Genomic DNA, 26,374 nt, shown 5'->3' with positions numbered 1-26,374 from the left:
ATCGATTTTTTTAAATTTAAAATAACATAAAAAATACTGTAAATAATACTTATTAATTACTTAAACATATTTAAATATATGTAATAATGGTAAAAAAAATAATAATACATATTTAATTTAAAAAATAATAATTAAAAATCATATATAATATATAATTACTTAACAATAATTACTATTCCCACTCCAGTAGGTGCAACAGTAGGGAAAACTGACCCTGAACCCTAAAAATACCCCTTTACCCAAAAACCTAAAACTGACCCTGAACCCTAAAAATACCCCTTTACCCAAAAACTGAAAACTGACCCTGAACCCTAAAAATACCCCTTTACCCAAGAACTGAAAACTGACCCTGAACCCAAAAAATACCCCTTTACCCAAAAACTGAAAACTGACCCTGAACCCTAAAAATACCCCTTTACCCAAAAACTGAAAACTGACCCTGAACCCTAAAAATACCCCTTTACCCAAAAACTGAAAACTGACCCTGAAACCTAAAAATACCCCTTTACCCAAAAACTGAAAACTGACCCTGAACCCTAAAAATACCCCTTTACCCAAAAACCTAAAACTGACCATGAACCCTAAAAATACCCCTTTACCCAAAAACTGAAAACTGACCCTGAACCCTAAAAATACCCCTTTACCCAAGAACTGAAAACTGACCCTGAACCCAAAAAATACCCCTTTACCCAAAAACTGAAAACTGACCCTGAACCCTAAAAATACCCCTTTACCCAAAAACTGAAAACTGACCCTGAACCCTAAAAATACCCCTTTACCCAAAAACTGAAAACTGACCCTGAACCCCAAAAATACCCCTTTACCCAAAAACTGAAAACTGACCCTGAACCCTAAAAATACCCCTATACCCAAAAACTGAAAACTGACCCTGAATCCTAAAAATACCCCTTTACCCCAAAAATTAAAAACTGACCCTGAACCCTAAAAATACCCCTTTACCCAAAAACTGAAAACTGACCCTGAACCCCAAAAATACCCCTTTACCCGAAAACTGACCCTGAACCCTAAAAATACCCCTTTACCCAAAAACTGAAAACTGACCCTGAATCCTAAAAATACCCCTTTACCCCAAAAACCAAAACTGACCCAGAACACTAAAAGTACCCCTTTACCCAAAAACCCAAAACTGACCCTGAACCCTAAAAATACTCCTTTACCCAAAATTAATAAATATTACAATTAAATTACTTCCCACCCTATTCCCCTATAAACGTACAACCCGCTCCAGTAGTAAAACATATAATTTATTTAAAAAAATACATAAATTAGCAATTAATTAATCAATTAATCAATGAAAATAATTCATTGCCAATTACTATTGAATTGCAAAATAAATTAATCATTAAAAAATAATTATTTAATTACAAATAAATTACTTCCCACCCTATTCCCCTATAAACCCACAACCCGTTCCAGTAGTAAAACATATATTTTACTTAAAAATATACATAAATTATCTATTAATTAATCAATTAATCAATTAAAATAATTCATTGCCAATTAATATTTAATTGCAAAATAAATTAATCATTGAAAATTAATTATTTAATTACAAATAAATTATTTCCCACCCTATTCCCCTATAAACCCACAACCCGCTCTGGTAGTAAAACATATTATTACTTTTATATATTTTTTATTTATAAAAACATATTAAACACATATTATAACAATTAATTTAAATACTTAACTAATATTTCTAACACATATTAGTAAATCGAAATTACTTACATCGATATATATGCTATCGATATAAGTAATGTCGATATTACTTACATCGATATATATGCTATCGATATAAGTAATTTCGATATTACTTACCTTAGGGTCGATATTCTGGCCATCGATATTCTGGACATCGATATTCTGTCCCATCGATATTAGCAACTCGATATAAGTGTAAGTCGAAATAAAAAAATCGATATTTTGACAGTTTACCGTTCCAGAAAGCTAGTATCATTGACTTGCAGCGTTAGGTAATATTGTCTAACCACTCCGTGCCTTTAATTGATAGTGGTGCTTTTCAGTTTTGTTCCGTGGCCGGCCCCGGGGTTGTAGGCCCGTATTTGTATGCATCCATTTCCTCAAATAAAGGTTTTCAAAAACTTTTTAAAAAAAAACTCTGATATGCAGAGCACATAGAGATGAGCTTATGTAAAGCTAGCAATATACATGTTGTCAACTCTCTAAAGCAAAGTTTCTAAAAAAGACAGAAATTTTTCAGAATATTTTTTTCGCCTACAATGTGTGTTTATTTTTTAAGTAAAAGTAAAATATACAATGACGTTCTACATATGGAAATAGTGGGATGGCTGAGGCTGAGCTGGACTAATTAAATTAAATCTTGAGTATATGTAAGAGTGGAATGTGTACTGCTTGTTGTAGGTGGTGGGGAGTGAAGGGTTTTTGGGTGTGGGGAGTTTTCTTTGTTAACCTCTGCACAGGAGCTAAATTAAATAATATATCATTGCTTTTAAGTATATTGATTTCAGTTTGTTTTAAAACAGTTTGATGGAAAATTATAGGTAGTCGTACTCAGTTTTGGATACATTTGTGAGGGGTCTGAGGTGGGACAGTGCATGAGATGAGTGAATTTTAATGTAAGTCGATGATATTCTTCTCTATGTTGCAGAACTAGAGCCAACAATATGCAGGCTCAGGGGCATAGGAAGGGGGTGCGGTGGGTGCAGGCCTCCCCAGGTGTCATCACTTTAGGAGTGACAAAATGGCAAAAATATGTGTTTTTATAATGTAGGACAAGGCACCACAACCAACATTATGGCTTTAACCATGCTTAAGGTCGCTGCAAAACAGGGAAAATACCCCCTTTTTCTTTGTTTTATAGACTATAGAGCAGCTTTCGACCGCATAAATTGAACCAAGCTCAGGCAAAAACCTGATGGCTGGGGGATACCCACTCCTCTCGGATGTACGTTGTTACCACGCGATGTATTACATTGCGGTACTTTACAAAGCGTCTTTTACAACGCAAGTCGTTACCACGACTTGCCCTGTAGGGGTGATGGACTTAGGAATAGTTAAATTTACTATTCCAACACCAGGCTACGGACAGTAGGGAAGGTGTTGGAATATTAAATCTACTATTCCTTAGCCTAGAGCGCCCTCCAGCGCAAGTCGTGGTTACAACTTGCGTTGTAAAAGACGCATCGTAACTGCACTGCGGGGTAACATCCGCGTTGTAAAGGATGTTCCCCCTCCTCTCTTAGACCAACTCAAGTACCTGCATACCAAAACTTGGATCAGTATAAAGCTAGGTGCCGGTACGCACTTATCAAAAAGAATTCCAACTACGAAGGGGTTAAAACAAGAGTGCATCCTTGCCCCATTGCTGCTTTACCTTTTTCTAGCGGATCTTACGGGGGACCTGGACAGATGCACATCCCATGCCCCAAAGTTAGGAAATACGACACTGTCAAACTTGCTATACTCCAATGATTTAGTCCTGATAAGCCGGGCGGGTATCGCCTAGACCAAGCAACAAGTTACAAATATCTGGGACTACTAGATCAAACAACTCCTTCAAACTACAGATGGAATCTCTGCGGAGAAAGTGAGATATGACTTACTTAGTCATAAAACCCTTGAAGAAGAAGTTCCCGGACCTAACGCTTGACCCTCTGTTAAAAGTTCTGCGAGCCAAACTACAGCTTTCAATAACTTAAGGGAGTGAATCACTGAAAGGAAAAGATGCAACAGTCCTAGACAACATAATAGTAAACTCCTATTGAGCGATTTTTCAACTCCCCAAACATGTTTCCCCGGCCCAAATACGGTTGGAATTTGGCCTTCAAAAACAGTCAATAGAAAGAAGGGGAGCCTGCGTAAAATGTTGACATAAAATCAGAGGAGTCGAGGAAGGATCCTTGAATACCCATCTATGGGCAGAGCTGTCCCGCCCTGGAAAATCACCAGCCAGAGAGTATTTTCTGGAATCCATCAAGTTTCTAGGTCTGACCAATCTCTGAAATACCCCAATGGGAATAAAAACAGCCACTAAGAAAAAATTCTTAAAGCTCCGCTTGGGTTGTCGGTCCGATCAACCCCTTTTTAACCTCTTGGGAAAGAAAAGAAGGTGGCCAGCTCTGCCGCTTGTGCAGCCGTGGTGTGGAGGACCTCATCCATGTCAATTGTTTTTGTAACAACTTAAGGGATATAAGGAATAACCTTATTAAAACCAATATTCAGACACCATGGAGTTAGGTCCTGCAGGCAGGCTGTAAAGCTGTGCTTCAATCCAATGTTAGCGCAGCTAAACCGCCGCCGTACAACATTTTTCGTTATTACTGCAAAGAGACAGAAAAATGTGTTCTTACTGGTTACGAATCAACCTACAACGAATCTGGGCACCACCTGAGTCAGTCCAGGTAAACCTTATTAAGAACACTTTAAGGCGGCATCAGGAAATTAAAATAGGTGTTAATTGAAGATTGTCACCCTAAGCTCAGGAAAAGCACACCGTCGTGGTTTAGACAATATTTAATCAATCCATGTGCAACAAAAAGCTCTGTGGAGGGACCCTGGTGGTTTGACAGTCTAAACTAATAACTTTTCTATCAATTTTGAATTTTCAACTGCTCAAGTAATCCATTGTGTTCAAGAATGTAATAACCATGAGACCAACAGACCATTTTCAAATTGTTCTTTTTGCACCACAATGTGGGAATTCTTAATATCGTTTTAATTAATTGTATTTGAGCAAGGAATCCCTATTTTAATATGTTTCTATGTATGCAATAGTTATGCAAGTGCAGTCCCTCGGTGTAAGGACCGTTTGGTCAAAGTAGAAATGGCCGCGCCCAATTTACGCAGGAGCTATCAGAACTTAGGGGCATATTAGCAGGAACCTCGTTAAAATTATTGCCTTTTTAGCGGCAGGAAACTGCGATAATGGGCTTGCTAATATGCGTTATAGAATTCCAATAGAAGCCCAGGTTAGATGTCCTGCACATCTAACCTGAGCTTCTATTGGAATTCTATAACGCATATTAGCAAGCCCATTATCGCCGTTTTAGCAGAAGTTTCCTGCTGCTAAAACTGCGATAATTTTAAGGAGGTTCTTGCTAATATGCCCCTTATTTTTTTGCTATTGACTTTCACTGTCCGATTCTGCCGTGCGAGGCGGGAAAGTAAACAGTTCCACTGATTCTCATGGACAAAACTCCCTGCACTTCAGGGCCACTGATTGCTTGGAAAAAAGCAAAAAATAATGACAAGCAGAAACAAAAATATAGAGCCTGCTTGGTATCCAGTGGTGCATTCAATTTATCCACTCAGTAGCGATGCATTTCAGGCACAGAAATCTCCAGGAAGACATGAATCCCCAACTCCGCTGCCAATGGAGGAAATAGCGATGAAATGCGATATAAAGTCAGCCTGGATATCTGCAAGACATTGAGAAATCTAAACATAGCCTAAACAGAGTACAGAAAAGTAGCATAATGGAATCCTACTGTCAAGGTCTTTAAAATATCTACAGTAAAGTGTGCTTTATCCTGGACAAGTAGAAATTACAAAGGGAAGGGATTCTCCTTACAAGCAGACAATTAAATTATGATGCAGTAGCCTTGTGCATACATTGTTGGCTATAGAATCAGTAGATTTTATCTATATCACTAACCCCTTTGACTTGACGATATTGGTTGATCCTTGCAAAACCACATGATCCCATGGCACTCAAATCATTTTATCTAGAAAAAAATTAAACTTTTATGAATATGCTAAATATGGGAAATTGGTTGATCCTCCAGATTTCTAGGTGTTCATTGTGTAGCTATTCTTCTAAGAGAGAATAGCTCCACCTTAAAACTAAAAAAAAAAGGGGCCTTTGGAGTCTTAGGGAAATGTATATAACTCTGGCCCTCTGCTTGGGGACCGCTACTCTCAGAAAATGAATTATAACACATCCTGGTAATCTAGCGATGCATTCATCTTGAGTACTAGCTGATCTAAGATCTCAAGACTTTGTGGAATCCAGGAAATATACTAGTGGTTTGGGATAACTTTGCCTTTGGTTACTGGCCGGGGTGGGGGTGGGGGGAGAGGGGGAGCTTGGTGTTTGCCCTTCACCTCATTTCAACCTTTGTGTGGTGTAGGTGGAACAGCCATCAAAAAGTAGTGGATATCCCGTGTGGCCAATGTAGGGTGTATGGAACCTCTAAATAGAGCGGACATGTTAGCCACTCCTTTTAAACGGATGTCCAACAAGGCCTTTAATCCCTGGCTCATCATCCAGTGGTGCCCTGAAAATACTGGTGGTATAAAAAACAGCACTGGAAAGTGTAGATTCTCTTTACTATGATTTACTTGGGCCAGTTAGGTACGGCCAAAGGGGATGCACCCATTCCTTTCGCTTCCCCCTCCCACCACATATGACTATCTACAGACGTCCACTGAACACACACATCAACAATTCACTACACTATCAATCTCTCTCAGGACTCCCGACACAAGCTCAGACAAGAGGATGGGAATAAACAGCATACCAGAACCCACTTCAGAGTTTTTTTTGACTAAACAATAACATTAAATGTGTTTTTAAAATCCACAGACAGCTGTATTTAAAAAAAAAAATAAAGGCTGAAGGTCACCGAAAATCCTTTAAATGATTAATTGAAGTCTGTTTTGATTTCAGGTCCTGCATGCACTGTGCTGCGAGACATATTGTTTACAATTCAGAGGGCTTACAATCCACACACAGCACACCATTAGGTGTTTTCGTTGTCACTCTCTTTTGCAGTCTTTCAATTGCATGGCTCCCGAAGGCTTCCCTTCTTTTCTTGTGTTAGCTCACCCCTAGAGCATGGACCAAGTGCATGTTGTTCCTTGTCTTTGTTCTTCCTCGTCTTTTTGCACCACCCTAGTTTTTCATTTCATATGTGTTTCTGTATTATTCCTAAGTATGTAATGTGCATTCCTACGTTTAACAAAGGCATACAGCTTCTTATTTATGTAAATTTCACCCTATCTGCAGTCTATATTAATTATTTAATTACTATACTACTCTATGCCACTATACTCTACTCCACTCCACACTACACCACTCTACTGAAAGCCACTCAACTCTACTGAAAGAAACTCCACTCCCTGCCAATCTATCCTAACCCTACCCCACTCTACTCTACCCTGCTCCTCCTTACTCTATTTCACTCCACACCACTCCACTGTATGCCACTCCACTCTATACCACTGCACTTGACGCAACTCCACTCTACACCGCTCCACTCTACTCTATGGCACTCCACAGCATACATTGCCACTCTACACTGTGCCAATTTAATGCATGCTACTCCACTCCACTTCCTAACCACTCTGCTCTATGCCATTCTATTCTATGCCACTCTACTCCACCCCACTCTAAGCCACTCAACTCTTCTCCACTCTACACCACTCCACTCCATGCTACTCCACACAATACCACTCTATGGCATGCAATGCCACTCCACTCTACACCACTCTATGCCACTCTATTATGCGCGGACAGTGAACTCCGCTCCGCAAGCAAAGTTTGCGCAGTTTTAGTATCTCCGAACTCTGTTTGGAGTGCGAAGTTTTCCAAAACTCCGCATTCGCAGCGGAGTTCACCAGTGCACAGGAGACTTACCTTCCTCCCAAGGTGTCCTGCTCCTGCTGCTGGGCCTGGCTCCACTTCGGCTGCTCCAGTTGAAGTACAGGAAGAACTGCAGTGTGCATGGCATACTGTGTGAAGGTATGCCTGACCCTATCAAATCCCATGATAGGGTCAGGCATGCCTTCACGCAGTACGCCATGTGCACTGTAGTTCTTCCTGTAATTCAACTGGAGCAGCTGAAGTGGAGCCAGGCCCAGCAGCAGGATCAGGACACCTTGTGAAAATGTAAGTTTCAGTTTACTGACTCTTCCTTACTACGTGGGTGGGGATGCGGGGGCAGAGGCCTTAGCGGGAGGGGGGTTGGGGTCCAAGGCTTTAGCGGGGGGTGCAGGGAGGGCAATCACAGTTTCGAACTGCAACTCTCCCGATCACTAGACTCTTTCTGGGAAAACAATATTTTCACTGTAGGTCGATGTGAACACGCTCAGCTTACTGCGTGGCTGATTTAACCCATGCTCTTGTTTAAACCATAATCCAAATTTAGTTGTAAACATCTGCAACAGTAAATAACTTTTTTGTGAGGTATTACTAAGCATGAGCGAATTTTGCGAATTGGCAATTCGCGAATTTGCAGATTTGCGAATTGGCAATCTGCAAAATTCACGAATTCGCGCAAATTTTTTTATTTTTGCGGGTGTTCGCGAGGCGCTTTACGTGTTCGCGGGTGTTCGCGAGGTGCTTTGCAATTTCGCGGGGTTTATTTTTTTTGCCTGCTTAATCACTGCCACCCTCTCTTTTTTTATGCCCATCTGCCCTCTGTACCACTTGTTTCTGTGCCCTTCTGCCCTCAGCCCCACTTAGAATGGCGCCGGCAAGCTGCCAGCGCCATTCTAAAATAGCTAGAAATAGCTTCAACAGGAAGCACTAATAGATAAAGTAAAGCAGGTGCTCCAGTTGAAGGTCAAATTAAGTTACACAATCATTAATCACCCCAAGTTTGGGGTGATTAATGATTGCGTAACTGAATTTGAGCAGCACCTGCTTTACTTTATCTATTAGAGCTTCCTGTTGAAGCTGACTTTTGTAACTATTTTAGAATGGCTCTGGCAGCTTGCCAGCGTCATTCTAAAAGAGTTATAAAAGTCAGCTTGAACTTTTGACCCAATCCCTTCCATTCGCGGATATTCGTTCGCGGATTTTGCGGGAAATTCGCGAATCTCGTGGATTGCGAATTTACCGAAAATCCGCGAAATCCGCGAGCAGAACGGATTTTCCGCTCATGCTTAGGTATTACCGCTCTACTTGGCTTTGCCGGAAACCTGTGGAATAACTTGCTGTAGCAATGTTGCATTTACAGTTTTTCGAGCTACATACGGCTGAAGGAGAGACTGGAGGATCCTGGGACCCTAAAACCTGGTTCATTGGATGCTAAGGAGGACATGCATGTGGATCCTAAAGACCAGAGGGGGGGCACTCCACTTGCCACGGAACTCCGTGGAATTTTACAGTTTTCCAGTAACTCAGTGAAATTTTGCAGAGTACCCCCACACGAGCTCAGCCCACCCGTACACTATGCCACTCAACTTTATTCCACAGCATGCTCTTCACTCAACTGCACTGTATACCACTCTACTCCACGCTACTCCAATGCACTCTACGAATCTCAACGCTATGCCTCTCTACACCATTCCACACCACACAATGCCATTCTACACCACTCCTCTACATGCCACTCTACTTCATGCCACTCCACTCTACTCTACAACACTCCACTGCACTTTACTCCACGCCACTCTACACCACGCCACTCTACACCACTCCACTCTACTCCACCCCACTGTACTCCACTCCACTCTACTCTATGCCACTCTCCTCTACACCACTCCACGCACTCTACTCCATACAATGCCATTCTACTCTAAGCCAATCCACTTCCAAGCCACCCTACGCCACTCCACACCATTCTATTCTATGCCACTGTACTCCATCCCACTCTAAGCCACTGTACTCTATGTCACTCTACGCCAATTGACTCGACTCTACTGCACTCTACACCACTCTGCTCTATGCCACTCAACACAATGCCACACTATGGCACACTTCGCTACTCCACTCTACGCTACTCTATGTCGCGCTACACCACTCCACGCCACGCTCTCCACTCCACCTCCACTCTGTGGAGAAGCGTGGCTCAATGGTTAGAGCGGCAGGCCCTGATGCAGAGGTCTGGCCTGGGACCAGGATTCAATTCCTGCCTCGGCGGCTTTTGGACTCAATCTCCCCGGACCTGATAAATCTCGCTTCGGTGCCTAGTCTAATCATGGGTCCCACTCTGTGACTCTGGGCAATAGCTTGCTTAATCTCCACAATGGCCCCAGCAGCGCTTGGATGCCTGGCTTCACCTTGGGGGTGCCCAGGAGTGGACATTTCACAGGAAAGCCAGGAAGGGTTCCACAGCGGTATGAATACAGCGCTACGAGACCTCAGGGTAGAAGTGCGCTATATAAATACAAACACATTTACATTTACATTTACTCCCAGCCCCGCTCTCCACTCCACCCCACTCCATGCCACTCTACTCTACCCACCTCTATGCCACTCTTCTGTACTCTACGCAACTCTACTCTATGCTGCTCCATGCCACTCCACACAAAGCCAGTCCACTCCACACAAAGCAAGTCTACACCACTCCACTCTATGCCACTCCCACTCTACTGTACTCTATGCCGCTCCATGCCACTTTTCTCTACTCCACGCCACTTTACATCACTAAACTCTACACCACACCACACCACTCCACCCTACATCACACCACTCTACTCCACCACATAATATGAGTCACCCTCCCTAAGATGGCTAAGTAGTCGCGTCTCGGCAGATCTCCGTCTCGCGAAAAGATGAATCCTGCATTTCTTCTAGCAGAACCGGCAGTACGGCCCCAGAAATAGTGTCTGTAACCCACCTGGACCCTGGCAGGCAGAAATACGGAGTTTGAGCACCGGGACATGCAGCGTTTGCATCGTCCCCGATCCGGTGAAGAGTGTGCTGACTGACCCTGTAATGGCGGCACCTGATGCACAAGTCGGAAATGAGTAGGGCAGCCGGAGGAGGCTGTGCATCGGCTCGAGGCCAACGGATGCTCCCGGGGCTGGCGGCGCTTCCCCCCAAGGTTTGGACCCCTTTCTAACTGGGGGAATACATCAGTGAGGCGTGGCCCAGTGGAGCGCCGAAGCCTGGAGTACTGCAAGTGAGGTAGGGCTGTTGGGGGTGGCCTAAGATGGTCCCTGAAGCCAAAGTAAACCCGGGACAGGCCGCAACAATGGAGGTGCTTTTTAGGATGCTGCAGGGGGTGGGGGGGAGGGGGGTCCGGTTGACCAGCGGCAGAATTTGGAGCTGATGGGAGGACACGAGAGCCGGAAAACGACAAGGCCCGTTAAGTGGAGCAGGAGGGCATCGGCCCTGCTGCATACAGACAATGTAGAGGAATAGTCCTGGGTGTGGGCCAGAAGGCCAAGATGACCAAAGTGGGCCGAACAACCGATATGGAAGGCAGGGACCTGGCTGCTCCGATCCTACAGCAAGCAGACAGTAAGGGGGCACTGTGGAGCAGACTCTGCTGGCTCTGTCCATGGTGAAGAGACATCAAATCAGGTTCTTGGAGGGCCCTGTGGTCTCCAACCGAAATCAAGCCTGTGCCTGGGTGTCAGGAATCAAGCCACATGCTCCGTACTGTGGCACAATATTAGTCTGTAGTGCATGTCGAGTATTTAAGCATGAAAGAGCTGGAAAAGTCTGTTGTAAGGATCTGGGCAATGTCGATCTGGTGGGCCCATGCCTGGCCCTACAATGGAGCTGGCCTGACTCGGGGGAGAGCATCTGCAGGTGCCACTTTCTTTATGTGCCCTTACTGAAAATGGTCGCTCCTGTTAATTACTTGCTGCTGGAATGTTTCTTATCAAACTGGCTCTGTCCTTTTGGACATGTCCCCTGCCTATAAATGCCTCGCCGGTCTTTGCTCCGCCTTTAATCCTTCATTCTGCTGCCTTTTTGCTGCCTAATCCCTTTATTTCTACCACCCCCCCCCCCCCCTTGATCACCATCTTCTCTCTCTCTCCCTTTCATCCTCCACTACTGTTTGTCATGCAGAAGAGTTAGTGGTCTCCAGTGATAAACTGTGAGCATCACCTTGTGGCCTAAATTAGTCTCTGGGGACTAGTCAGTTTTTTCGATTACAGATGATTGGTGCTACATTGCATCTCTGGCTGTACACAGTATTTCTCCGCCACATTCTTTGGTCTTCGCTCCTTGATGCTGACCTTGACAAATATAACTCAGCCCTCCTGGGGGCGAGCTGGAGGTTGAGGCGGGCAGCACTTCCCAGTAACACCGAGACTGGTGCAGTCAATGGAACTGTGACGATGCCCCCTGAGCGGGAACCTCAAATGTTATACTGACCGCGGAGCCCGAGCTAGCATGGCTGATGCCCGGTGGAGCTGTTTAGGCAGCTACAGAGGAGATTGGCTCTGGTTTCTCCCCCTCGGCCGTCACCTACCCAGCCGGACATTGGACATAGTTTTTCCTCGTCCCTCCACTGAGTTCCTTCCCTCCCCCGCCTCCTCCTTCCCTGATCTCATGGCTGCCTCCCCATCCTGCTCTGCGTGGCGCTCTGGAGTCAGTTACCTTATGGTTTTTGCATTGGATTTTTGTATTTCCCAGAATTTTGAGATAATTGCTATTGGCTCCTGTGACCTGGGTCCGTCTTCTCAGCGGTTTCGACCAATCTTCATTTTCTGCTGGTCTGCTCCTTTGTATTTCTGACTGACCTTTTTCCTCTAGCTGCCCCCGTAGGTCTCCAACACCCCTCCCTTCCTATTCTTTCATCGATACACACAATGTTTTTTGGATTGTTTGTCCCCAGCCTGTTTGTTTGTTCTTTCACTTTGACTGTTTTGTCCCCCTGAAATACTTTCCCCCTTGCTGGTCTGCCTGACTTGATATGCATTCCTTACCCCTTTTTACCATTTCCCCTCTACCTTTCATGCCCCATTAGACGTCTGTCTTGACTATGATAGGCGCTAATAGCTCATGTTATTGTTTAATCACAGTTTTTTCTCTTATGTTATACTTTGCTCCTGTAACTGATGTAATTTTTTTGTAACTTGCAACTTGCTGATCCTCATGTGAAGTGCTCCGATACCTCCGGGTCTAGCCAGTGCTATATAAAACTCTGCAAATAAATAAATAAATATGCCACTCTACACCACTCTTTCTACACCAGTCCACACCACTCTACTCTACCCCACTCTTATCTGTGCCACTCCACTCTACTGTACACCACTGCATGCTACTCTTCACCACTCTATTCTACTCTTCTCCATGCCAATCTACTGCACTCCACCCCACTTTATGCTGCTCAACTCTACACTACTCTATGTCACACCACTCTAATCTATGCCACATCACTCTACGCTGCTCCACTGTACTCTGTGCCACTCCAATCTACTTCACGCCACTCCACTGACTCTATGCCACTCCACCCCACACCACTCTATGCCACATCAATTTACTCTACACCACTCTACTGTACTTCATGACACTTTATGCCACTCCACTCTACTCCATTCCACCCAACTCTTTGCCACCCTACACAATGTGACTCTACGCCAGTTTCCTCTATGCCACTCCACTCTACACCACTGTACTCTAACCACTTTACTATATGCCACTCCATTCCACACAATGCTACTCTGCACCACCCCATGCCTCTCTACTCTATGCCACTTTACTCTATACCACTGTACTCTACACCACTCCACTTTATGCCATTCTACACCAGTCTACTCTAGGCTCCTCTACGTCACTCTTCTCTACTTCACGCCCCTGTATGCCACTGTACTCTACACCACTCTCCTATACTCCAGTGTGCACCACTCCATACTATGCTACTCCACCCTATGCTACCCCACTCTACACCACTCCACTCTTTACCAATCTACTCGATGCCACTTTACTCTTCTTCACTTTATGCCACTTCATTCCACTCCATTCCAGTCTACCTCACCCAACCCTAGGCTACTCCGTTTTACACCACTCTACTCTTTACCACTGCACATAATGCAACTCTATGGCCCTCTCTGCCACTCCCCTCTATGCCCTTCCACTTTACTCTATGCAACTCTACTCTACACCACTCCACTCTACACCACACCACTCCATTTCACACCACTCTATTCTACGCTTGGCTAGAAGGCTGGGTAGGTGACAGCAGAGGGGATGAAAACAGAGCCAATCTCCTTTGTAGCTGCCAAAACAGCTCCACCGGGCATCGGCTATGCTAGCTCGTGCTCCGCGGTCAGTACAACATTCGTGGTTCCCGCCCAGGGGGCATTATCACAGTTCCATTGGCTGCACCAGTCCTGGTGTTACTAGGAAGCGCCGCTGCCTCAACCACCAGCTCAACCCCAGGAAGGCTAAGTTATGTCTGTCAGGGTCGGCATCAAGGAACACAGACCAAAGAATGCGGCGGGCCACACTGATCAGCAGCAGACACCGGCGGGTGTCAAGGAGGGCCCACCACGTGCCAGTATAACCTCCAAGCCCGAGGTGTTATGTGGGAATCTAGGACCCTAGTGTAACTTTTCCTGATTCATGCCCATATATAGGTATAAACCATCCAGTCCTTATATAGGCATAAAGAATCATTGCCTTATTTAGTTATAGCCGGCGCAGCCCTAATACGGCATGGTTACTCCCACTAAACTCCGAGAATCAACATTGATTTCGTGGTAAAACCAGCCCTCAGCAGTCAGGAACCTCCCCCTGCTTGAATACTGATTTATCCAAGAAATCCGGGAGTTTTCAAGGAACTAAGGCACTAGTGACGATATTATGTCCAATCTTACGTCAGACTCTGCACCTTCAGGGATATAAATATGCCTACATTTGCCCAGTAAAACACACGGTGGTTCCGGAGCAGATCGACTAAATACTTGCCCGACGCCCTGCTGATGCAAGTGCTGAAGGAAGCCGACCCTCCAACTGAGGCACTGAAAAGACGCTGTCTTTTCTCCTGCCAAGGAAATCCAGCTCAAATGTTTCCAGGCTACCCTTGCGGGTTGCTGGGAGATCAAGTCCCGAGAAAGAGGTACAAGACCTCTATCATTCTAAAACCAAGGTATGGAGCTAATTAGATCCCTTGAGAATTCTTGAACAGATTCTTGGCAGAGAAATACTAAAACTTAAACTACTCCTCACTTACTCCTCCCTTGTACTAGGCTAAGGTTAGGTACACTGGGGTAGGCGTACGTTAGAAGCACCAGCTGAGTACTTTTAGCCATCATTTTATCACTGTATGTATTTTATGCATTTTATGTATTCTATGTTTATGGCTTAGAAACCATATCATGCTTTCACAGTACTATTTTATAATACTATTCGTATTATATGCCTCGTACTTCTTAACTAGCATTTCAATTGTAGCAGTGTATTTCTTATGCTTAAGAAATAAGACTGTTCAATAAATACTTTTAATCAAAATGCCCATCTCTCTATTTCTAAAGCAATTCTGGTGAAACTAAGCATGCACGATTGACTGAGTGAAATAGCCGTCTATTGTTTCTGCGACTCTAGAGATACATTTTATTCTGGGGAAACAAAGTTGTCATGTTATATGGTTGTCAGAGACTAATCCCTTCTTGTTTATTTGAGAATGTTTCTAGTGACCTCTGAGCTAGCTGGCACTCACAATTAAGTCTAATATATTCGGCAGAGACCTAGTCGACCTCAGTCCTACGTCTGAACTACAGTATATATTATTCCAATGCGCAGAGCCTATTGGGAATATAGGAACTACACTACAGAGTCCCGCAACCCAGCCAGACTTTCAGACTCTACTCTATGGCACTTCACTCTGCCCCACTCCACTCTACTCCATGCCAATCCACTGTATTGTATGCCACTTCACTCTAAGCACCCCTATGCCACTCCAAGTCACTCTATGACACTTCATTTAAGACCCATCTACGCCGCTCTCCTCTACGCCGCTCTCCTCTATACCACTCTACTCTAGACCACACCGCTAACTTTTTGCCATTCTGAACAGCAGCTACACTGCTGCACACATGGCTAAAAGGCATTGCCAAAGCCAATAGCTCTCACATAGGTGCAACCTATTTGCTATGCCAATGCTTGTTACAAATTTATAACACAAAGTATGAATATATAAATATATGCATAATTTACCAGACTATTTAAAAATAATTCTTGCATGGTTACCTCTGACAACTGTACACTATTCCGGGATGAGTTCCTTTCACCATTTGAAGTGTGAAAGTACTATTCTGGGTGTCAAAATGCCAAGATCTAGGGCCAGATGTAGGTAAAATAGATTTACCGATTTTTAATTACCGAATTTTATCGATTCGGTAATTAAAAATCGGTAAATCTAAGAGGTGGATATGTCGGTATTTCCAGATGTGGAAATACCGAATCTGTAACATTCGGTATTTACCGATTCTGTAATTACAGAATCGGTATTTCCCATTGATTCCTATGGGCTTTGAAGCCCATAGGAATCAATGGGAAATACCGATTCTGTATTTACAGAATCGGTAAATACTGAATTTTGCAAGGGTGCAGGGGGTGTCACTTTGACACCCTCTGGCACCCCATAAATAGGCATGTGCGCCATGTGGCACACAGACATGCCCTAAGGGCATGTCTGTCTGTCACATGGCTAGGTGTGCATGCACACATGTGCATGCACACCTGAATTCGGTATTTTACCACACAATAGGATTGTGTGGTAAACTACCGATTTTGTAGGGCCTTTGGGACTCAGAAGAGTCCCACCTACATCTGAGATTTACAGAATCGGTAAAAATACCGATTCGGTATTTTACAGAATCGGTAAATTTACCGATTTGGTAAATTTACTGATTCTGTAAAATTGTGCCCCTACATGCCAATTCTTGAATACCGGTCGGTAACGGCCGAAAATACCGATTTTCGGCCGTTACCGACCGACCTACATCTGGCCCTTAGAGTCCAGAATGTTCGTTGAACTGAAAATGAAGCTGTCTCAAACCATTGGATATCAATACATAATTTCATGGCTGGAACAGTTCTACTCATTTCTCTCTACAAAATGGTGCTCCTTCCGGGATCCCATCTCCTGTCCAGCTGCTGGCCAACAAATAAAAATCAGAACCAGATTAATGGGGTGTGCCAAAGTTCCACAACTTTGCAGCAATTCACTGAAATGTGAGAAACTCACGCCGCCTGCATGCAGTTGCCTTGGAAACAATCAGAAGGAAGTGGAACACAAAACAGAAAATAATCGCATTTTCCCTGAGCAAAAAAAGCTGTTCCTTTTGCCACCATCTCCTGTCCTTTCTCTTTCTGTGCAGAGAAAGTGGCACTGGAGCTAGTCAGGCAGGAGGAGCGGCAGAACCCGAGATAACCTTGGAGAAGTTCTCTTTGAACATTAATAACAAAGAGACCCTTGCATGTTTGTCTTGCAAAATGTAATGCTCTAATTTAAGGACAGTCTGTTAACCAGGAAACAGCTTCATCTGACTAGAACTTAACAATGATATTAATATAGTATTTACTTTTCATTCCTCAGACTCAAGAGAGATGGTGATTTTATAACTTGACACTAGTGACACTTTTGCTGAGGTATATTATAGTGCAACAAAAAGATGGCTTCAGCATGTCAATGTTTTACAACACACATGTATATAAAAACTTCTGCTTGGTTTACAAACTGACATTTTCAAGTACTTTCAAAAATTATCAGCAAGGCTAGCGGCCGAACATGGCGGCAGCATAGAGGACTAGCTCCGGCAGGGAAGCGGCCTCTCAGACTATCCGTACTATAATCCGTGGCTGAATCAGACCTCAGACGGAGGCACCGAACACCCGGGACCGGGCGGGACTGGCGGCGAGCACCCGGACGAAAATCGGAGGCCGGACGGCAGAGTTACCGTCGAGTGTCGGTGTGATCGAAACACAGGCCTGAATCCGGGGAAACCAGTGGCGAGTGAAGACAAGCGGAAGTGCGACCTGCCCGGCAACAAAGGACCGGAAGTGGCCGGGACTGGGGAAGAACCCCGCGAAACGACCAACAGGCAGGGTCTTTGTCCTGGGAAACGATGTGCGCCAGAACAGGAGGCTGTACACTGTCGGAGGGGCGGAGGCACTATCCGGTGGCTGCTTTCGCAGCAGTAACCCTGAGATACCGAGACGATAGTGTACGGCCGGAAAGAGTGGAACGTCCGGTACGGCAAGAATACTGTGATCGGACTACAGGCCGCATCATATTGGTGGCCGCTCCCTTTCCTCCTGATCCATTCGGTCCGAAGGCCTGAGCTACAACTAAGAGGACATTATGGCGGGAAAGGGCTCTAAAGGCGGCACGACCCAAACACGTATCGAACGGTACACTAATGATAAAACCGCGTCCCCTCCGGCGGATGGACGACACACCTCCGCGAAAACGGCGGACAACATGGGAACGAAAAAGGCGACCCTGGATGATGTCATGAGAGTGCTCACGCAGGTCCAGACGACGGTGGGCTCCATCTCGACCGAAATAACGCTCATTCGGGCAGATCTCCACAAAATGGCCGAGAAAGTGGGGTCGCTTGAGCTGGTCACGAAATCGCTGGTGGAGGATGTGTCAGAACTCCAGACGGCTATGGAGGCGGTCGTCGCAGAGAACAAACTCCTAAAAGACAAGCTGGACGACCAGGAAGGGCGCTCCAGAAGAAATAATATACGAATTCTCGGAGTTCCGGAATCGGAAGGTACAAGAGCAACGGATCTCTACGTGGAGGACCTCATCAAATCGCACCTTCAACCCAAAGGACTATCAGCCTTCTTCTCAGTCGAACGGGCACACAGAGTCCCGGGCGGCCAGCCTAAACCAGGGGCATCACCCAGACCGATCCTGGCGAGACTGTTTAATTTTCGTGATCGGGATGCCATCCTCCAAGCAGCGCGGGTTTCCCCACCTGTGAAGATTCAGAACTCCGCATTGGCATTTTTCCCGGACTACACGGCGGAGGTGGCCAGGCGGCGGAAAACGTTTCTGGACGTGAAGAAGGAACTCAGGAAACGAGAGATTCAATACTCCATGATCTTTCCGGCCAAACTGCGGGTGGTGGCGGAAAACAGGACATGGTTTTTTGATAACCCAGAAACTGCCCGAGACTGGCTGGACGGCTGGCGTCCCGCCTCTCAATCTCGCCGCCCGGGACGAACTAAAAATGGCCAACAATCGAAGGATCGCGACGACGTCCGGGAGGAAGACTTAGACAACGACAGAAGCTCGCTGATGAGAGACAATGTTGATGCAGACCAGGAGGTGGATATATGACAACCCGGCAAGTATGGGACATTCTTGATATGGGACTACCGCCGGGACTGCCATGGACACTGGGCCGAGGGCCTCTGCAGAGGGTATGAGGGGTCGCTGTTTCCGGAGTATTCCTCACCCCCAACGAGCAAGTAACCGTGTGTTTTTATCTGGGTGGGTTTAAGCACTCTGCTAAATTGGGGTGGCGGGCAGTTTTGAGTCCGTGTGGCAGGGAAGCAGGGCGGGTGGGAGTTCGGGATGTCGGGGGGTTTCTAAGGTTTGTTAGTTTGTATTATTGGGCTCTATTGTTTACAATGACAATCATTATAGTCACATTATGCCGAATTTCACACACCGGGCGTACCGGTACTGATCTGACGACACTGAACACGTTCCAGCATGTGGCTGGAGGCACATGGGGGGATGGAATTCCATCGAACACACTACTGCCTCGCCCTATGGGTTTTTGTTTGTATTCACGATCTCGCGATGGCAGGACCACCACAGCCCAGTACCGTTACGGACGGTCCCGAGGTGGGGCCTGTGCCACCGCTGCAGATAATGTCGTGGAATGTCAGGGGTTTGGGGGACAAGGTGAAGAGAGGGTTGGTTCTCCAGAGTATCAGAAGGTTAAATTGCGACCTGGTCCTTCTCCAAGAGACGCATTTAGTGGGTGCAGCTAGCAGGGCCTTAGATAGGCGAGGATACCGCATGGTCACACATTCAGACTTCACTTCGGGGTCCCGAGGGACAGGCATCTTAGTGAAGAAGGCATCACGATTCATACAACAGGCTACTAAGACAGATGGCCATGGCCGCTTTGCTGCGGTTTGTGGGCAGTGGGAAGGCGTCTCCGTTAATGTGGTGTCTGTGTATATCCCGCCAGCACTGCATGCATCGGCACTTCCGGACCTGGGTAAGTTCCTTCTAGAACTCCCGGACGGAGACCTAGTGGTGGGAGGAGACTTTAATGCATTGGCTCATGTCACACAGGATAGGTTCCCGGATCGAACGAACTCCACAGGCCCAACCAGATTCAGTGAATTCATGGAGGCACAGGGATTAGTCGACATATGGCGGCACCTACACCCCGAGGATCGGCAGTACTCTTACTATTCCGCCACACACGATTGCCGGTCCCGTATTGATTATTTTCTTACACTGGGGGGTGGCCGACTCACAATCAATGATGTACAGATAAAACCACGGGGTATATCGGATCATTCCCCCTTGACCATAACCATGTCCTGCACAGCGACAGTGCGTAAGAGAATTTATCCAATCTACCCTGGCTATCTCAAAATTCCTCCTGTCCGCAAAGCCTTAAAGAAAGCAACTAAACACTACTTTACTGAGAATGCCGGCTCAGTGTCCTCCCCAACGACCCTATGGGAAGCCTACAAAACTGTGTTGAGAGGGCAGGCGATTGCGACGATCACGAACCATAAACGCACACAGAAACAGGACCTACTAGCACTAGAATTGAAACTAGAACAGGCTAATGCGGCCCATATGGCACTTCCATCGGAGGACACACGCCACTCACTCCACCTCTGCCAACAGAGGAGGAGCTTCGAATGGCAATTGGTGCGCTACACACGGGTAGGGCACTGGGCCCTAACGGGATACCGATTGAGTGGTTCCAAGCAATGTCAGACACCCTAAGCTCGCCGCTACTGGCCATGTTCGTAGAATGTCGAGAAAGAGGGGTTCTGCCCTTGGATCAACGACTGGCGACCATAGTAACCATCCCGAAGCCGGGCAAACCGCCCACAGACTGTGCATCATATCGCCCAATCTCGCTTTTCAACGCAGAAGCAAAAATTCTGGTGAAACTGATTGCGAATAGGCTGACCCCGCACTTAAAACACCTGATCCACCCGGATCAGTCAGGCTTCATGCCACATAGAAGCACGGCGTTAAACCTCCGGCGTGTGCATGGAGCTTTGGCGCGCGCCCATTTGCTAAAGGAGCCGGCGGCCATTCTGTCACTAGATGCCAGAATGGCTTTTGATATGGTGGAGTGGCAATATTTATTCGCAGTCCTGGCCCGGATGGGTTTTGGCCCTAAATTTCTCTCCTGGATTAAGCTCCTGTACACGGACCCGGTTGCTCATGTAGCAGCCAATGGCCACATCTCCCGAGCGATCCCTCTGGCAAGAGGGACACGTCAAGTTTGTCCGTTATCCCCTCTACTATTTGCACTGGTGCTAGAACCGCTCGCTACTGTAATTAGGACCACGCCACTGCTGAAAGGAATAACGTGGGGTGACGCCTGGGAGGATAGAGTATCCTTATATGCTGACGACATGCTGGTTTATCTATCTAACCCAGAGGCGAGTGTCCCAATACTGTTGGCACTTTGTGATAAGCATGGTTTGACCTCCGGATTACGATCAATTGGACAAAGTCAGTCCTTTACGTACTGAAAGGTCCTGCGCCGCTCCTCCCCGAACACTGCCCGTTGGTAGTGGCCGATACTTCCTTTAAATATCTGGGCATACACGTAATCGGCGAAGCGGGTGTATTTTACGAACAGAACCTGGTACCCCCGCTCACTCGCCTGAAGGCAGATGTCCGTCACTGGAAAGCCTTGCCTCTCACGCTGCTGGGGCGCGCAGCATTATTTAAGATGATGGCACTCCCGCGCCTCTTATATGTACTGGAGAACACCCCAGATATGATCTCGCCTTCATACTTCCGAAAAGTGACAGCAGTAGTGACCGACCTGTTGTGGGGAGAACGTCCGCCCAGGATAGCACATGTTAAGCTCAATCGTGGGTGGTATGACGGAGGGATAGCCTTGCCAAACATACAACTTTATTATTGCGCGTCACAGCTCAAAGTAATTAATCAATGGATCCACGCCCCGCATGACGACCCGGCATATCTGGCAGATAGGGCGCAATTAGGAACACATAGTTTACTGGCCCCACTGTACAATCCAAGCCTCCTAAAGCGATTGCTCGGTCCAACCAAACACACAGTAACAATATGGTATAGGGCGCTCACACGGCTCAAATGGAAGGGAGTCATTACCAAGCTTACTTCACTATGGGACACCAAACAATTAGGCTGCCTTAGGACCAGTAGAGGTTTTACCAAATGGGATAATATTGGAATCTCGACGGTGGGGGACCTATGGACCACTGCTGGGGTGATCCCTTTCCCGCAACTGCAGCAACAATATGCACTAGGCCCCACTGAAACCTACAGATACATACAAATAAGACACGCAATAATGGCAGTACTTGAGCCAGGGTCACCTGTCCCAGAGTCCTCACCCTTGGAAGACCGACTTCTCACAGACTTCATGCAAACACGCGCTACTAAACTACCTCCCAGACCCCTTACAACGATTGAAAGAGAAATGGGAGACTGAATTGGGTGCCCTGGGTGAGACGGATTGGAATGCCGCACTAGCGTCACCAAGGGAGGCAGGGGTTTCGGCCCGGTTTAGGCTCATACAGCTAAAAATACTGCATAGAGTGTACTACACCAGGACCTCTCTTCATAGAATGCACAGGGCGGAAACCCCATATTGTCTTAGGGAGTGTGGGGAAGAGGGAACACTACTGCATACACTGTGGGAATGCCCGGCCATATCGAGTTACTGGCAGCAAGTCATGTGAACCATTTCCCAGACCCTTGATACTTCGTTAACACCGGAACCACGAATGTGCTTGCTGAATATTTGGGAAGGGACTGATTTGACACTCCGGCAACAACAGTGGGTCACTATTGGGACTATGGTGGCCAAGCGTGACACTGCGCAGAGGTGGGGGGTGGCAGAAACACCTACTCTAGCACTGTGGTGCAGGACAATGGATAAACTGATGTTGACCGAACGCACAGTGTATAAACTGAGAGCTAACCCCAATAAGTGGAACAAGGTATGGGAAGCATGGAACCGATTTAGGGGGGATTTATGTGAGCCACTGCCGGAAGACGAGGGCGGCAGCTCAGAAGATGAAGAGGAGTTGGATGAATGAGATAGAGGGAACTGTATAGAGGTGGGTGGAGGGATAGGATCTGTCTGATGGGGACGTTATTTCGTTTGGTGCTCGGAGAGGGAAGGGTACCAGCCTGGGAACCTGGAATCGGCAACTGACATTGAACTTGAATGTGATGTTTCACTGTGACTATACAATAAGAAAGAGTCTATTTTTTCTGTTCTTGTTAATTTATAGCAAAAAAGAATATAAAAGTAAGATTTCACGTATTCAGTCATTGTATCCTCATTGCACTTTGCATCATGCCACACATTTGCTGCCGGACCGGAAGGTTGTCGGCTAAATAGCTGTGTAACAGTACGAAACAGTGATTGACTGCGTAACATTTTCCTGAGACATGATGTACTGATGTTGTATTGATGGCAAATTTCAATAAAAATCTTACACCAAAAAAAAAAAATATTATCAGCAACATTGAAACATTGTAATACTGAACCCAACATGCAGTTGTGTTGTGGTATTTCCAGGGTTGGCACTACCTACTTATTCTAAGTTCTACACCTTAAAAAGAGGAATAATTTGGTAATAACAGGTTTTGCGTTTTTCTGAGCTGCAAAACACAGAATATTAATATTTCCTGAAACAACTTCTGCCATCTATTACCTGACATTGTGTGGTGGGAAAAAGTGTGGTATTTTGCACAAGTTGGAATCATTATCTAAGCATAAATGTCAATATCCTACACTCCACAATTCAGTCATGTATTTGTAAACCTGCTGCAAAATACAAAACTCCCCCAAACACCATGCACTAAGCAGGAATCCCTCATTAAGAATGCTTGCTTTTTAATTGGCATTTTGATTTTTCACAATCTTATGGGGCCTACTCGTAAAGGTAAATTGACATGTGCAAGTTTACTCATCTGTAAATCTACCACTGCACTTAGTAGAAACTTTACACTTTTCTGCTACTCACCATTTCGGAGTATAAAGTTACTCTTAGGTGTAGACTTACAGGTCTCCATCTCATGGTAGAGCCTCTTAAACTTGGATTTATGAGCGTAAGGTACTACTAGCAACTTTTCACACATAGGTGGAGACCTCGCCAATGTGGCAGAGCTCTCCCTATGGTGAAAAAGTGGGAAATGTATTCAAGTTTATTAAACCTGAGAAACAATATTTAAAAATATTTAAAATAATATTAATGTAAAATAATTTTGATCATTATTTTTAACTTAGAATGTATAAAATAAAATATTATATCATGATAAAATAAACATTTCATAAACAATGAAATAATTAATAAAATGTATTTAATTTTTTACTATTTCCTAAAGAATCATTTTAAAACATCCCACCTAAAGTAAAAATTTTAGTTAACACACGCATATGTATATGATTGTATTTAGTCTACATTAGTTGCTATTTGGATATTATTTTAACTCCCTAGCTCCTATTGTTTTCTATGAGAGAGTGCTGCAGTAGCAACAAGTGGTCATGTGTGATGCTGAATTTACTCCAAGACTGGGCTGGAGTACATTTACTACGGGTTTAGGACATTTGAGGCAGTAATGAGTTTAGGAGTGTAATTTGTAAATAACAATAAACTTACTCTTTTGAGTGGGTGCTTCTATTTGAATGTCCCCCCTTAAACCCCTCTTTAGCGCTCTCTAAATTCCTCCCATTTAGGTGTAAGTACTCCCTATTTCTGGCCACATTGACTACTTAAATGTAGCATAGTGGAAATTATTGCACACATGATGGAGACTTCAGCACAGAAAAAGCAGGAGTGGCAGAGGGAGAGGTCCCTACTCGTAAGTTAATGAATAGCATGTTGTAGTACTTAAATAGAACTACACTAATATTAATACATGTACTATAAAATTCAGTTTGTGAATAGGCCCCTCTCTTTAATGGATTGGGGTGCTTGGCTAGCACCCCCAGTCTTAAAACTATTCCAGAATCAATGCTAAGGGGTCCAGAAGTGCTGGGATGAAGAGCAAATGTTTCCAAAATACTTTCATCCCAGGACAGTAGACCCAATCATTGGTCTACTTCAATATATCACACATAGTCTATCTTTTTGGATTTACGTTCTTTTATAAGACGTTTATAATAAAAAGCTGGTCTAAATTATCTTTGTCTTTAACGCTCAGCAATTTGCATTGCTCTGTAAATTCTTTACAATAATATATTTGCCATTCGTGTAATATGTGCAGCAATGTGAATTATTTCCCAAATTAATTTGCTTTGTTCTCTGTGTTACCAGAAGTAATAGCAGTGAGTGCTGAACATGAGTGTGCACAGACTCCTAGCTAATAATAATGAGAATTGATGAAAATAATATCTGCACTTTGTTTTACAACACCACATAGCACTAAATGACTGCGTATGGCTTTACCTAAGCATATTTTATATATCAAAACCAGTCCAAACTTTCTATACAAAGATGGAGCTGACTTGTTGAATAATCTCAAAGTAAGATTTCTTTAATTCCAATGCAACAGCCCAGGAGCGTTTCGACGGTATTCACCGCCTTGCTCACTACATCTGTTCTCACAAAAATGTCAACTATACACTTTCAAGGTTGACTAGTTACAACTGGCTGGTTGTCATGGCAACCCAGTGACACCACTTCAAACAACATAGAAGAGTTATCATTTTTACACACAGCGTGTCGAAGTTCCTCAACCTGATGCATTGTATCCATCAAGGACAGGTAACTCCAATCACATCTATACTTAAGCATTGGTAAATGTTACTCCACATTTTACACAATATGAACCCTATTGTGATAAATATTTTACAGTGAGAAATCGTGTATAGACATTTTCCCAAAAGGTTGTGAGTGTGGTCAAAAAACAGTTAATAAGGTCACCCTGTGTGTTACTGTGTTACTGTGTTCCCCTTGTCAGCATCTACAAAATACACTCTCATTGTTCTGTTGTAACTCGTGTATGCGCTTCTGCATGTCGGCAGTTTAGAATTGGCCTCTATTGTGTATATTCTTAATTTATGTGCTACTCCCCTGGCGTTCGTGTCCCTCCATCTCACGCTAGTGCCGTACTTGTCTCTGCGGGGAATAGTGGCCAGAATATACGTCAACGTTGGTCCTTGCTGCTGAATAACAGAAAGTTTGTTGTTCCCTCACACCCAAGTGGGTGGGGGTGTAAAATCTAGTTATAGTGCTTAAGGTTTTTAAATTGTCAAGTAATCGACGCACATTTTTTAAATTTAAGTTGATGTGACAAGAGTGATTCATATATACAGTGAGTAAATAATATACTATGTGTCGTTTGAGTAAGACTTGTGTAAACTGTGTCAATCAAAATTATTAAAATCAGAGTAGGTGAGATCTAGATGTTACGGAGGGTTTAAAGCATGCAGGCCAAGCGGCTGAGGACTAGAGGTGCACATTAAGAGCCTCATCCGCATTCAACCCGTTGGGGATTTT

The sequence above is a fragment of the Lissotriton vulgaris genome, chromosome 5 (genome assembly GCF_964263255.1).
Source record: "Lissotriton vulgaris chromosome 5, aLisVul1.2, whole genome shotgun sequence".
Lineage (NCBI taxonomy): Eukaryota > Metazoa > Chordata > Amphibia > Caudata > Salamandridae > Lissotriton > Lissotriton vulgaris.
This window is presented reverse-complemented; position numbering follows the sequence as displayed.